Raw genomic sequence first — 15855 nt, forward strand, 5'->3', positions numbered from 1 at the left:
TTTGAATATAGTTTAGCAACACTTAACATTGTATAGCTAATAGTAAAATAGAACTATCTTCCAAAAATTATATGCTCATAGTAAAGGTTGAAACTTCAATAACAAATATAACCTTCCACCTTTCATGTGTCAAAAATAATATAAATGGATCTATTTTTTCTTGATATCACCATTTAGGGGAAGAAATGAATGGGTTTGGGCATCAGATTGTCAGTGTCTGAACATTCTTTTGCAGACTCTTCATGAAAGTTCATAGTCCAAAGCCCTTTCCTCCTCTTGTACACACAGCTCCACACTGTCAGGCCTAGACCTGCTCTGGTTTTGTTAAATGGCTTTATCAGACTCCCATACTCAATGGGCATCCAAAGCCTTCAAGGCTTTGGTCATGTCACATTGTCCTTTCTGTATAAAACCTGCCATTCCCCACCCTCTAAACAGCTATCAAACTCCAAGTAGCTGGATCTCAGCACTCAGGTACACTTCAGTGTCATCTGCTGTGCTGTGTGTATTGTGAGGAACTACATGGCCTTGTTTGAACTAGCTGCTGATATCATCCTGCCCACATCAAGTTTTCACGGTCAGCAGAAGCGTCTGTATAGCCATAAAGAATCAAAAGAATGAGCAAAGAGGGGACTCATAGTTCCTTTTACTGCTTCATTGTCTGTATCACTGATGATTGAAATGATATAAATTTCCTAAAGAATAATAGAAAAATTGATATCTAAATACCCATAAGGCAAAGTTATAAGAAGCATTTTAATTGGGTCTTAAGTAAAAAACAAAGATAACTAGGCCAGTGACTTTAAGCTGTTTTTCACAAAACCGTAGTGTTTTCCAAAGAGTTACCATGGCCTTTGGGAGAAAGCAATACAGACTAGCAGGGCAGGGCTCAGCCTCCTAAGCCCCAAGCCACAATGGCTGCACTGTCCATTGATGAAAGGAAAAAAAGAAAAAGACCCTTGCCTGATGAAAGCAGTGAAAAGCTTTAAAACCCCATTCATTTCAACGCTTTCCTGTTAAGAATTTAAGAATCTCTAGGGTCAGTGGGGACCAGTGGCTTGTTAGGTCTCACCCAGCTGGGTTATATTGGATGAGAGCGAAGACAAAACTCCAGGAAACATACAGAAACATTATTTCTCTGACAAGTACCTTGTGTCTCCTAAAACTGTGGGTAGTGCAGATTCTTATTTAAAAATGTAATCATTTGCCTTAACAATCTGAGTAGTTAGATTACCAAGAAAAATGTCTGTGCCTTCACCTCTCAGAAGGCTGGCAATCTATTTAAAAAATTGTGAACATTGTTTGGCATTTTCACATAAAATAATTTTGTTTTAAAGTATTGATCTATGGGACTGAAGAGATAACGCAGTGGTTAAAAGTGCATGTGCCTTTTGCGGGGACTCAAGTTTTGAGAACTGTAGTTATGGGGCTCACCACTGTCTGTACGGGCTGGCTCCTTCTGATGTCATCTGGCACCTATACTCATGTGTGCATAGCCCAAACAGGGACTCGGACACACACACATAAGTAAAATTAGAAACTAGACCTTAAAAACAAAAGTATTGATCTAGGACTAAGGATTTAACTCAGTTGATAATTGCCTAACACGTGCTTCTGGGTTCAGTCTCCATCGTCACTTAAACCTGGTGTGATGGCACAGTCCTAAATGCCTCCAGCTCCCTGGAGGTTGAGGGAGGAGAAGGTAGGAAATGAAGATGTAAAAACGATTTAGACAATTTTTGTCAATCTTTCCCCCTCAAAAGTAGCATGTTTTAGGAGAATAATTTGTCAGGTTCCCGCTACAGAGAGGATACCACTAGGGGGCAGCAGAGGTACTGCTTATAATCGTGTGGTGAAAGGAAGAGGCTGTGGTTGCAGTCACTGTAGAGGAAGTGGGTGGGAAGCCCAAGGTCTGGGAAAATGACCATAATAACAGTACCTAGTGTTTACATAGCACCTTTCTTCAATTAGCTCAGCGTGTTTGGATATGATTATTCAGCTGGGAGCTTCCAGTTGTGGGAAATGAGGCACAAGGCAAACACGTGGCCTAGATGGGACAGAGTGGAAGACTAATTCTTACAAATGCCCGTTCATTATTCTTACGCGGAAACGCTGATGTGTGGTCCTTCCTGGCCATTTCCTTAGAGACAATAAGGTTAGAAGTCAAGAGCCCCAAACTGAAACGGGTTAAATCGAAAGATTCCTAAATCCTACTCGCTAGGGGAGGGATCACCTGCGTCAGAGCCAAGAGAAAACTAAAATAGAACTGTATAAATTGTGTGTCTGGCTATCAGCTGTCAAGCTGAATATACCACTTTCCAATGTACATCATAAAAAGTGTAAATAATCCTTATTCTTAAGCATTGTTTTTATTTTTAAGCAAATCTACTCCACTTTAAATGTAAATTACCCATTGTTCATCCACACTCTGCCAAAACAGACCCCCCAAAATAATTAACAACAACAAAAAATAAACTTATATTTTAAAAGCTAAATAAATCTTTATTGCACAGAGAAAATGCTCTGTGTTAACATAGTTTAGTAGAGGAACATTGTGACAGGTAACCCAGATTTGATTAATACACAAATAGGTCTGTGCTTAGTCATTGTGGGCACATTGCCTAGTGAATGCTTCCAGTGAGAATATTTGTGAGCAATGGTGTATGATGTATGATTACAATGTCTCCTTTTCTCCCGAGTCATTTAGGGCATCATCTACTGTATTACATACCTGTTTCCACAGTATGAAAGGCCCACCCAATGCAGCTGGGGAAGGAAGGGTTGATTTGGGCTCGTGGGATGGGACATCAGGAAGAGACAGATAGATGGTCACAATACATCCACAGTCATGAAGCAGAGAGATGGATGCTGGTGTTGATGCACTTTCTCTTTTTATCCAGTCTGGATCCCCAGTTCATGGATGGGTGATGTCCACATTTAGGGCAGGTATCCACACATCAATTCAACTGGAATTAATCTAGACACTCCCTCACAGTTATTCTCAGAGTCTTGGCTCCCTAGATTCTAGATTTCATAAAGTTGACAATATTAGCCATCATACCTGCTAATAAAAAGTCTACCGTTTTTCCCCTCATTTATTAAAGCTCCAGCTGTGTTTCCTTCACCTCACAACAGGGATGTCATACGATGACTGCCCATTTATAGACTTAACCCGGATAGATTTACCCTCTGATTTCACCAATATATGCTTTTCTTTAAATTTCACAAGGTACTTTACAATGGTTCCTAAATAGTTCGCAGGCTCTTCATACAGTTCTGTTCTGAAAAGGGTTTGTTCAAAAGTGGTAGACAAACTGTGTCCAAGGGAATTGAACTTTGCTCCGTGGAATTACACAATTGAGAGACTCCGTGCCCTAAAATAGGAACCATGTGTCATTCTTTACGAGTTATCTTTTTCCTCCTCCATGTTCACTGAATTTCAGAAATTCCAAAGATTTATTGGATTTTATATTATTTATCTGGATGATTACCTCAGATGTCTGGTCTTATTTAGGAAGAGACTGACTCCAACTTAAACTGACTGTAGCAATTGCTCCCTCCCTCTCTCTCCCTCCTTCACTCCTACCCTTCCTCCATCCTTCATTTTGTATCTCTCCTTCTTTTTTGCAAACAGAATATATAGGAAGATTTGACTTGGAAAGATAGGACAGGTATCCACACATCAATTCAACTGGAATTAATCTAGACACTCCCTCACAGTTATTCTCAGAGTCTTGGCTCCCTAGATTCTAGATTTCATAAAGTTGACAATATTAGCCATCATACCTGCTAATAAAAAGTCTACCGTTTTTCCCCTCATTTATTAAAGCTCCAGCTGTGTTTCCTTCACCTCACAACGTTAGACCCTGACAGCTGAAGAAACAGTGCCACTGTGTCAGCATCTCATTGCCACCCAAACATGACTTAAAATCACAGATCCCACAAATGTTAAAGCTGGAAAACCAAGCCACAGCAAGTTAAAGTTGTCCAGATGCAGCCAATAACAGATCTAAATCTCTCACCCAAGTCTCTCACTTCTTAAAGAATGTTGAATTATGAATATGAGTGTGTGTCTGTATGGGCTTATGTACATGTCAGTGTGGTTGCCCATGGAGACCAGAACAGGACATTAGAGCACCTGGAACAGGAATTACCTAGTTATTGGAATCACTCTTGCTCTGGACTTTGTTCCTGGGAGTCAGACTGGGGTCATCTTTCCAGCCTGCAAGTCTCTTTAAATAATGCTTTTTCATCTTATTTGTATTCTATATTGACTTCATTTTTTTAAATAATTCTTTCAGATAGGGTCTCACTATTTAGCATAGCTGGCATGGAACTAACTATATAGACCAGAAAGACATCAAATTCAAAGCAATCCTCTATACTGCCTCCTATGTTCTGGGATTACAGGCATATAACATCATGCGTGGCTTCCATATGGATTTTCTTAATTTTTAACTGATATATAACATTATGTATGTTAGTTATATCTATAGAGTACCATGAAAAGTTTGACATATATGAACATTGTGCAATGTTTTAGTCCAGTTCCACACATCTACCTTCTCAAAGAAATTTATTATCATATAAATAAATTGAGGGTTTTTAACACACAATAACTCAGAACAAATTGTTACATCTTCAATCGAGAGAAAATTGAAATAAAAACTAAACCTTGACATCTGTCATTTCAGATTTACAGATCTGAACATTTCTTCTCAGCTGGGAAATATCCACATGCTATTTAAATCAAAATAAAAATGTCTACCTCCTTGGGCCTTCCTCTTTGTGATGGCTTCCCCACCTGCCCTGCCCCAGAGTTCTGATGTGTGACTATGTATAGATCAAATCTCACCAGAAAGTGACCACACAAACGATTTCATTAAAGTTTCAAGAGCTCACACTATTATTTTTTCATATTTTCAGTAGAGTTTTATGAGAATAATTTTGAATTGACCAGATTTCAAAGTCTTTGCTTATTGCATGCACTAGAATTTTAGATTCTGGGGAAGGACAGAGTCTCACCCCCATAGCTCAGGCTGGCCACAGACTCCCAGTGATGTTAATGCATTAGCTTCCTGAGATTTCCAAAGCTGTCTATCATATATCATACAAGTTAGAACATGCAGCTCTTTTTGCCAAATGTGTCTGACTGTCATCTTTCCAGTGAATCTGGGACTTCCCTGGAGGGAGGCCTGTGCTTCTTCTCATGTTCCTTTGAGCAAATAAGACAAGTGATGTAGAGTCAACCAAGGATGACTGGGAGGATGTGTGGATAGCTGAGTACAATCATAGGGTCATTCGAGGGCAGAGAAAAGATGAAATGAAAAACGAACCAGGATGGAAACTTAAAAATCTATTGCACTTAAGTCATGGCAAAAAGAGAGGGCTTGGGGGAAATACAATAAACAAGCATTGAGCTAGACAGAGAAGCCATTGGCATTTTGTGTTGTGGAAAAGAAAGAAAATCTTTAGAGGTTTGGGTTGGCAGGATTGCAAAGGTTGAAAATGATAGGAAATGTGGTAGCTATTAGAATAGTCCGTAAATACTCAAGCTAACTCCTTCTCCTCCGTGGCACATTAAAGACAGTGTCTCCCTGAAAATCATGTGTGTCGTTTCCTATTGAAAGCTTCGAGGGCCAGAGAAAATGCCTCCTTTTCAAATTCCCTCTGCCACGCTGACAGAAGGTTTAGTGTATGGTTTAGGACTAAGGACTAAGAATGACACTCCGTATGACACGGTCTCTGCTGCCATCCACATGAGGGCAGGCACAGAAAGTAAAAGATATACTGCAGCTGTCCCACTCTGCTGACTGCCATGTTGATGACTGCAGCATACACTCACTTATTCTGACACAGGAACTAAGTGACTAACTTTATTGTCAGAATGGAATTGGAGAAAAAGGGGGGATCAAATTTTTAAATTCTATCATCATTTATTAGAAATTAAAGAAAAGACCATCAATAAATAGCATTTGAAAATATTTAGTGTAAAATGGAAAGAATCATGTCTTACCCATCCCTGTCAAACTCCTTTTGGGGGAAAATATCCTGACGAATAAAATTAAGTGGAAATGTGTGCTGACACTCAAAACCAGGGAGTAAGTCCATTCACATGCCGACACTGAGTGGCAATAAAGGCGACTCGAAATAAGCTCACAGCTGAGTTAGAAAGGATGGAAGGAACTAGTCTTGTCACTGTTCACCTCGTAACAGAAAAAGTGATAAAACAACACTTCCTGCAGGGCGTTGGTGGTGCATGCCTTTAATCCCAGCACTCGGGAGGCAAAGGCAGGCGGATCTCTGTGAGTTTGAGGCCAGCCTGATCTCTAGAGTGAGTACCAGCATAGGATCCAAAGCTACACAGAGAAACCCTGTCTCGAAAAAGAAAAAAAAAAAAAAAAACCCACTTCCTACCTAGCAAGTACAATAGCATCTTCCATTAAGACAATAAATCTTCAGAAGGGAAGAAATCTGTGAGGGAAACTATTAAAAGTCAACTTTAGTCAATCTTGGGGAAGACAGAGACTGCTATTTTCAACTTACTCCTGGAGTAGCTCAGTAAAGTCAAAAATGATACCCCGGCAGGCTGCTAATGAGGTTAGTCAGTCAGAGAAGAAACCAGCTAGGTCATATTCAGGGAGCCATAATACCTACATTTAAAAAAGAAGAATTTCAGCACTAGAGAAAACTTGCCTACAGAGAATTTCCCCCCTTTATTTCCACCAAAGGTTTAGGATGCATGACCTGGCAAAGTTACAATGTGATAATTTAGTTTTCCCCACTTGCCATAGAGATGTGGTAACTTAAATCAGGACCTAAATGATCTTTAAAAGCCTCTATTGAAGGATCCAATAGGAAAATGTGATCTCAGTCCAAAATTACCAAATGGAAACACTCAGTATCTATTGAGAGCAGAAGATGTTCTTAGAATCCCTGTAGTCCTGGAAATAGTTCTCATGAGTTATCTATGAACTCAGGAAAGGAGAAATTTACAACAGAAGATAAGTCATATGCAAAATAATTTTAAAAAGAAAAAAAAAAGCTTTCCTCACCTCTTGTCTGCCAGGAAGGAAAGAGAGATTGCACACAGTATATCTTATATATTTCTTTCTCTAGACTCCATCTCCTAAAGGTTTGACTACCTCCCAGGAGCACCGAAGGCTGGGGATTAAGAGTACTGAGCACATGGACCATTGGAGGACACTCACTCACTCTCCAAACTGTAGCACAAAATGAACATCCATTTCTACATCTTCTTAATGGAAGGCCTTAGTTTCTTGCCACAACAGACATAGTCCTTCCAATCACACTGTTTCTGTTTTTCTTTTAAATGTACCTTATTTTAATATTGATATCTAGAATCCAGAACTTATGTAAATTAAAGTTATATTCATTAAACATACTATAAAATACAGCATTAATTTTATGTCAAGCTGGAATCCAGAAATTTATGAAAGTAAATATAATTACATATAGTACACCAAAGTGGTTTTAGAAATCTTTTTTCTGATTTTCTTTTGTAGTAGTTTCTTTTCTGTTTTTTCAGTTACAATTGTTTGGCCAAGGGCTTAGACTTCTTACTGGCTAGCTCTCTTTTAAAATATTAACCCATCTCTACTTATCTGTGTATTGTAGGTTGTAACTTACTGGCAATGCCCTGGTATCTTGCTTCTCTGATGGCTACATGGTGCCCATTCAACCCCTCTTTCCTTCTCTCTATGTCTTTGTTTAGAATTCCCAACTAGGTATATTCTCCCTGGCCATTGGCTGAAACTGCTGTATTCATCAACCAATAAAAGCAAAACATATGTGCAGCCTACAGAAGTACATCCTACGTCATCTCCTCTTTTCTGTTTAACTAAAAATGAAGTTATAACATAGTAAAATTATATGCAAACAAAACAGTTATCAGGCAAGAATTACTGTTACAATATTCAGTCCATTTACATTTGGCAAAATTTAAAGAAAATACTTTATCATCTATCCTATCTTTATGAGCCTAAATTTTACATCTAATTTGTCTTTTATCATAACTAAGGAAAACTATAACTATCTGTCTTCAAATCCATCAAAGATGTCAGAAGGATATAATATTATCTAAGTAAACAGGCAGTACATTGTAACCAATTTCCAAAACTCTAGAATTGACAGAGACATCTCACTGCCTGGACAGTCACCCAAAGTTCCTCTGCAACACTGGGGCATTCATCTTCAGCCTATAGGCCCATAGTATATGGCAGACTATTTAATGAATCAAGACATTTGAAGATCTGTTCTGCCTTGCATTGGCAAAGTTTCTCAGTTGCTTTCTTCTATGTCCTGTAGAATGTCTGGCAGTTTCCTCTGTGAAGCAGGAATCCTGAAGGACTATCCTGTCTTATCTTGACAAGTTTAGCAGTCAGTTTCCTATGGATCTTGTATCAAGCAGTCCAAGAAAGAGCAGTTTCTTGCCCAAATGGCTAGCCTTGTCACACTGAAGGCAAATTCTATAAGGGTTTCTTCAATGACCATCATCCTCTCTGAAGTAATTGGTGCTGCCAGAAGCAGACATGTCTCGCCATTGAGAAAAGTCTAAGTTCTTAAAATATTTTAAATGTCATATAATCACACTCTTTCTCTAAGAACCTGGGAACACTTATCTTTCTGATGATCAAGGGCTGCCACCCCCAGGCCTACTTAATCACTGTGCTCCACACACTAGCTGTGGCACTAATACATCCCCAAACCAAATAAACATTTACATGAGCCATAATTTCTAAGGAAAAGGGGAGAGTGTCACATAACTGACTCACCTCAGCCACAGTGTTAAGTCTGAAACTGAACATTTTGTTGCATGAATAAAGTGGTCTCTATGAGCAGATAACTAAAGAAGAATTGTTCAAGACAAGTAATTTAGAGATTGGTTGAGAGAGTATAGGTAAGTCTTGGAGCAATACCTGCAGAGGATCCTGCAGGATAGATCACTGGACAATTGTTAATGCAACCATTAAGGAAAATGTGTGTAAATGCCTGATAGCCTGTATGTGAGACTATCTTTAACAACTGAAAACACATAGAAATCAGAATTGAATTGCATGTAGGTGTCAAGGGGAAAAAAGAACCTGAGCACGTTCAAGGACAAGATATGGAGGGGCTGACTTTGGAATCCCAGAGATAATAACACAGATGATAACGGTGCTGGTGTGTGTTTAAACTACCCTGAATGGGCCAATCTCATTTAGCCCTAGAGGCTAAGCAGGACAAGCCTAGCTAGTATTCCATAGCAGAGGGGAATAATAATAGTAGCAAATGGCTACTAGTCACAAAAATTTCAGAATTCTTTCTAGTATGGGTGTTGAAGCAATGACTTAGCATCTAAGAGTGCTTACTGTTCTTGCAGTAAAAGCCTGAATTAGATTCTCAGCACTTACCCTGGGAGACTAAACACCCACCTGTCCCTCCATCTCCAAGATGGAGAGCTCTCTTAGGCTTTTTCTGGCACCTACAATCAAGTGCACATCCCGCCCTCCACACACACATACATGTACACAAATTTTAAAACAAAGTATGTCTTTGAAAACACACAACTGTATTCTGGGAATTTGGAAGTCAAATGAAAAAAAGAATAAAACATTCAGGTGACAAAGAGAAAATTTATTTTAGTAAAGAGAGCAGGGCCCAGGCCACTGGGCATATGACAATGTTTTGCCTTGAAGTTGGGTGTGGTGTCGAGTCTGAAAACTGTAATACAGGGGTGAAAGAGTTTGTGGGTGTGAGGAGGCTGACTCTGTGTGTAGGAAAACAGCAGGAATACTTTTCTCCCTCTCCTCAATCCCATCTCTTTCTTTTCCATCTTCCAATCTTCTCCCACTTGCTGCTCTCTCTCTCCTTTTCCATCTCCCTTCCTCTTCCTCCTTTCTTCTTCCCTGCCCCTTACTCTGCACCTTCATTTTGAGCTGAAGATTTAGAGATCTAAATTATAATTCAATTGAGACAGGATTTCATGTAAAGGTCACCTCACTCTCTTCCTAGTCTCTGTTCTTGCCTCTTCAGAACCCCTGTGCTTTCTCATCCTCAGTTTTCCTCCATGTTTCCTGGATCATCTGGTAAAAAGCCCTCTTCACCAGGTTAGAATGATTAGGATTTCCAAAGGCTGCTCACATTAAAGCAGCCCAGTCAATGACAGTTTTTAGGTTTTTGTAGAGGACTTTGTGGAAATCAGATACAAAGCCTAAGGAGTTTGGGGGTTGAAGGCCGACTTCCCCAAGAGATGCATTTGAATGCCTGAAGTTTTGTGACTGTGATTGTCACTACTAGCTGTTCAGAACAGCTGTGAAAATGGGAATATCATCCACAGTACCAGTAGAGGCCACCGAAGGTTCTATCCTAAAATGAGGTTGTGGCCACTGGCACGTTGTTCATGCCAGTGTTGATGGCTTCACACCAGTGTGTATATAGTAAGCACTAATGAGATTTGGGGAGTTATTACTACTAATAATAAAATGAGGATGTGAGGTTGAGAGAGACTTGGGTTGGGTGTTCTGGTAGGAGTTGGAGGAAGGAGATTTGGAGGTGGATACGGTAAAAAAAATATGTTGTATACATAATATGCAATTCCCAAAGAATAAATTTTAAATATTATTGTTGTTAAAATGCAGCCATGCCTGGCTTCTTTGGGTGGGGATTTTCACTCAGGTCCTCATGCTCACAAAGCAAGCATTTTGGCCCACTGAACCATCTGCTCAACACAATGGATGCTCTGTAGTTGATAGATTTGCTTTTTTCCATGCAGTTTTAATTGCACCAAGGCTGTTGGAATCATGTAATTGAATATCAATTGACAGATCTTTTTATCTTCTCAGGAACATACTCTAATCCTGTCACCATGGTGATGCTTTTGTACTTTTTTCTGTAATTCTGTCATCTTTTCTTTGTACAGGTTGAAGTTTTATTCTTAGTTACAAACAAATTTGAGTCTTGCTAAGTTGACCTTTCTATAATATGTGGGCTTTGTCTGGGAATCTGGAAGCATAGCTACTCACCCCGGAGAGTTTGCCAACAACAGAAACAAACCCTTCCACACAAGTGCAACTTGGAGAAGCCATGAGTTTACCTGGGGTAACTTACAGGAACATGAGCTGCACATGAGCAGCAATACTAAAGAAAGGAGCTCCTCCCAGCAAGCACTAGCCTAGCTGCACATAAATCCCCCAGAAGGGGTCTTTTCTGCTCTGTGATAAGTGTGCAGGTCTCCAGAGGGGTAATCAAAAGGATAATGACCACATCAACCCTGAAGGAGAATGCATGGTTATAAGGTGATAGTTTTATGCTCTTGAAATATTTCCCCTAACAGTGCTACAACTGTCCTGGCTTCCTTGTGATTTGCCCAGGGAGAATCTTTATGTTCGCTTTGCTTGGGGTGTGCTTTTCAACAGGCATTCTCTCATTTCTTCCTATCACATTTGCCAGGTGTTTAGCTAACATTAGTGCTTTTTGCTTATGATGGTATTTCCAAAGGAGCTTTATATATTTATTATTTCTTCTAAGTCAGTAAATTCAACATTTATGCATTCTATTTCTGTTGCTAATTGCCCCCAAATTAGTAGCACATTTACACTAAACAGAGGCTAATCTTTCTGGGTGTTTAGAAGACCTTTTTCCTTCTGAGGCCTTGAAGTTCACTATAATGTGCAGACCTAAATATACTTTTATCTACCCTTCATTGGGCTCCAAAGACTCCCTGAATCTGACAAGCTCGTGTCTTCTTTTATTTCTGAGACAATTTCATGCACTTAGTGAGCATTTTTCTATTCTCTTTATCCTGTTCTTCCATAACTATAATCACCAGTGTAGCTGAGACACAGTCAGAAGAAGCTCTAGATTTGGTTTCTGTGCTTTAGAAGGTCCTGCATATCAACCTGTACACCACACACACACACACACACACACACACACACACACACACACACACAGGAGCACATGAGCGTGTTTAAGAATTATTGTCACTAGAGATTCCATATTCAATGGTAATACTATGTAACCTATAATTAAATATCTGATCTTAAAATTAATGACATTCAGTCATCAAGAAACCTTTATGTAACCTTTTTGCCTAAGATCATATCTGAACCCATGGTCCTATCACAGTCAGGGTCTGTATTGATGTCCGTGGTCCATGTTGCCACCAAAGTCCACACAGATGCCTTGGGTCTGGGCTGCAACCTGTGGCCACAAGGGTATTCTGGGGCATGGTGTCATTAGGTCCAGGCTTGCTGTCAACAGCTATATCTGGGTCTATGGTCCCACTGCAGGTGAGGTCTGTAATGATGTCTGTGCCCTATGTTAGCACAGGGGATCATCAGAACCAGGCTGTGCTGAGCCAGTCCCACCTTCACAAGCCTTGGAATAGCTGGCCCTACATCAAGAGAGTTGGCCACGCCCCTCAGCGGAGAGATCCCCCCACTTCAGAAAGATGTCCACACCCCTACCACAGGCATGCACATCCCCTGGGCAACACACTAACGCTGCCCCTGTGGTTGGGGATGCCGGTGAACTTACCCTGAGGGTGTGAGAGCAGAAGAGCTGACCCCATTCCCTATCATCTGCCATGCAGAAAACAGAGGCAAGAGAAATTTCACACAACTTTCCAAGCCCCTTTCCTCCAAGAATGGTTATAAAGGCTTCTTTCATTGCACAGCACATTCCCAGTTGACACCTGGGACTATTCTCTCTTTTCCTGTTCCCAGCATGGTTCCTAGGTACCTAGCACTTCCTGCGCAGCGCCATTTGCACACAGTGGTGGAAGAACACCTACAAACATTTTTGTGTGGTTGTTTGTTTTAAGTAGTGACTTGACTGGGATAAAGAACACTCAGATTACTGGCCAAGTGGTATTCTGCATGTATCTGTGAGAGTTTAGAAATCACATCAGTTCCCTTCTACCCCGGCTCATGGCTGCCAAGATTCTCAGGCCTCCAGCCTTGAACAAATTATACCATTGGTTTTTCTTTTTCTCCAACTAATAAACAGCATGTCATAGGCCTTGGAGCTTTCACAATCCCAGCCAAAGATGATAGTAAACCTCTTCTATGGATGTTTCTGTTTAGGCTTCTACCACTTCCTGTAAATTCTTATACTATTGAAAACTCTTGACTAGTCAATATATTATTCTTCATTCATACTCGCATATGTAGATAGATGAGCCCTTACTATCACTGTACTGCTTAAAAAGTAACTTTAAGAAATAGAGAATCTCATTAGTGAAATAAAAAGTTATCAGACTTAGTTAAAATCTTTAAACATTATTTGTCTACAAAACCAGTAAACAATCACATAGGACCTTAAATATACTATAAGCTTAGTAATTTCTCAAGATGGGGAGTTTCCTATTTCCAAATTTTATAATAATTTCCAGACTTTATAAGATGGAGAGCTGCCTAAAGACAAACTTTTATGACTTATTTTTATTAATAAACTAGTGAACCTTTGAAATAAATAAAAGAGAAATAATGTTGTGAACCAACTATAATTTATAGATTATACACATGAATATCATGCATCTAAAGTATTTAGCTCATAAACAAAATATCAAGACAAAGTAATAATTTTTTTCATCATGCTTGATAATCTGCCAACATCTAGTCCTATGAAAGTCAGAGCTTTGCATATTTTTGTATTGCTATAAAGGTGCTTCTGTGCAGAAAGGAAGGCATTTATTGTTAAATAACAAGCCTGTTGGCTTTCTTAGTAACTTTAAGGCATTTAGAAATTCATCATATTGACATATTATTCTTTGGGTCACACAAATGTATGCTAGACAAGATAATTATTTGGTGTTATTCCAAAGCAGTGTTTTTGAACTTCTTCAGTTGATGCATGGGAAGATTATTTTCTGAAGCGGTAATAAATACTTTTATGACAGCCTCCATGGCTCTAACACACACACCCATTTTTATTAACTCAAAAGTCTCCTTTTAAATCAGAAATTCTATTTGATTTCAAGTCTGTTACACATTTTGATACTGATTTTGACTAGGTGGGAGAAAGCCCCCAGCCAAAAAGTGAGATTAACTACAAAATGGAGTCATGTTATTTGGTGGCATGTGGCAGCATCTAGAGGGAAGCACCCGAGTGCTACATATCCTTACTCTAGACCACTACATGTGCTTACCTTTCTGTGACCAAAATAACCAAGAGACTTAAGGAAAGACTGACCTGTGCTTTCAGAGGGCTTCAGTCTGTCATGGGGAAGGGAGAACAGAGCTGCACAGCTCATGGTAATGGGAGGTGTGGTGATCAAATGTTCACATCACTGGAGATTGGGAATCAGAAAGCAAGATAAGGACTCAGGGCCTGGCATTCAAAGCCCACCCCTGCTGACCTCCTTCTATCCATCCCTTCCCAAGTTCCCCTAACAACTCAAAATGGGGCTACCAGTTAGGGAACAAATGTTCAAAGCATGAGTCTGTGGGGCCATGTTATATTCAAATCATAACAGTCATCTTTTTGTTTTGATTCCTTTAAAAATGGTCTTCTTATTGACTGGCTGTCTTGTGTAATATTGAAGACCTAATTTTATCATTGTCTCTCAATAAGGCAATTTTCTTTCTGGTACTTTTTCTCTGGAGAAATTCAGGGCTTAAACTAGATACTACCAGATGCTGTTGTGGTCTACCTTCCATCTTGTCATAAAATGCTGGGATTATAAAGATGCTTTCACATCTGGCTTTACATGGACACTGGAGGTCTGCAATCAAGTCCTCATGCTTGCCAGGCAAGTGCTTTACCCACTGATCTATCTTCTGAGCCCCTGTATAATTCCTTTCCATGATAGATATACATGGGCTGGTCTATTCATTGTATGAAATATTGGATTTCTCTTTTGCTTTTAAAAAATCTATATTTTTAGTTTGTATATTAGTGAGTGTACATAATGACTTTCCCTATGTTTTCATATATATGAATATACACACGTATATTATTGTACTTTATACCTCATATTTGCTTCATTACCCTCTCTGTCCGGTGTGTGTGTGTGTGTGTGTGTGTGTGTGTGTGTGTGTGTGTGTGTGTGTGTGTGTTTCACTCTGGGTTTTGCACATGAAAGACAATATTTGATATCTGTCTTTCTACCCCATTACTCTCTCTTGTTCCTCTTTTGTAACACTCCCATTCTACTCTTATGTTTTAGGCTTAAATTTAGATTCTTCACTGAGAGAAAACATGAAATATTTGTCTGAGTCTGCCTTATCCACATATTACCCCCAGTTTCACCCATTTTCCTGCCCATTTCATAATTTCATTCTTTACAGCTGAATAAAATTCCAGTGTCATACGTTACACTTGCTTCAATCTGTTCCTGTTGATGAGCATCTAGGCCGTTTCCATCCTTTGGCTTTTGTGGCCAATGCTACAGTACACAGAGACATACATGTATCTCTGTGGTATGTAGATTCCCTCGGGTAAATACCCTGAAAAAGTATGGATGGATCATATGATAGCTGTGCTTTCATTTTATGAGGCACTGCCATACTGGTCCCTCCCTCATTTGTATTCCCATTAGCTGTGTATAAGGGTTCTGTTCCTCCACATTCTCAGTAGCACTTCTCATTTGTGTGACAGTCATTGGGACGGTAGCAGGATGAAATGCCAATGTAGTTTAACTTTGCATTTCCCTGATGACTAGTGATGCCAAAATGTTTTTCATATATGTATTTACTATTTGTATTCAATTTTTTAAAGAATTTTACTTATAATTTAGATTTGTTGTTAAATTATTCCATTTTCTGTTTTCTAGATACATATACTCCATCATATGTAGACTTGGCAAAGATCTCTCCCATTCTGTAGACTGATTCCGTGCTTCTGTTTCCT

The sequence above is a fragment of the Cricetulus griseus genome, assembly GCF_003668045.3.
Source record: "Cricetulus griseus strain 17A/GY chromosome 1 unlocalized genomic scaffold, alternate assembly CriGri-PICRH-1.0 chr1_1, whole genome shotgun sequence".
Taxonomy (NCBI): Eukaryota; Metazoa; Chordata; class Mammalia; order Rodentia; family Cricetidae; genus Cricetulus; species Cricetulus griseus.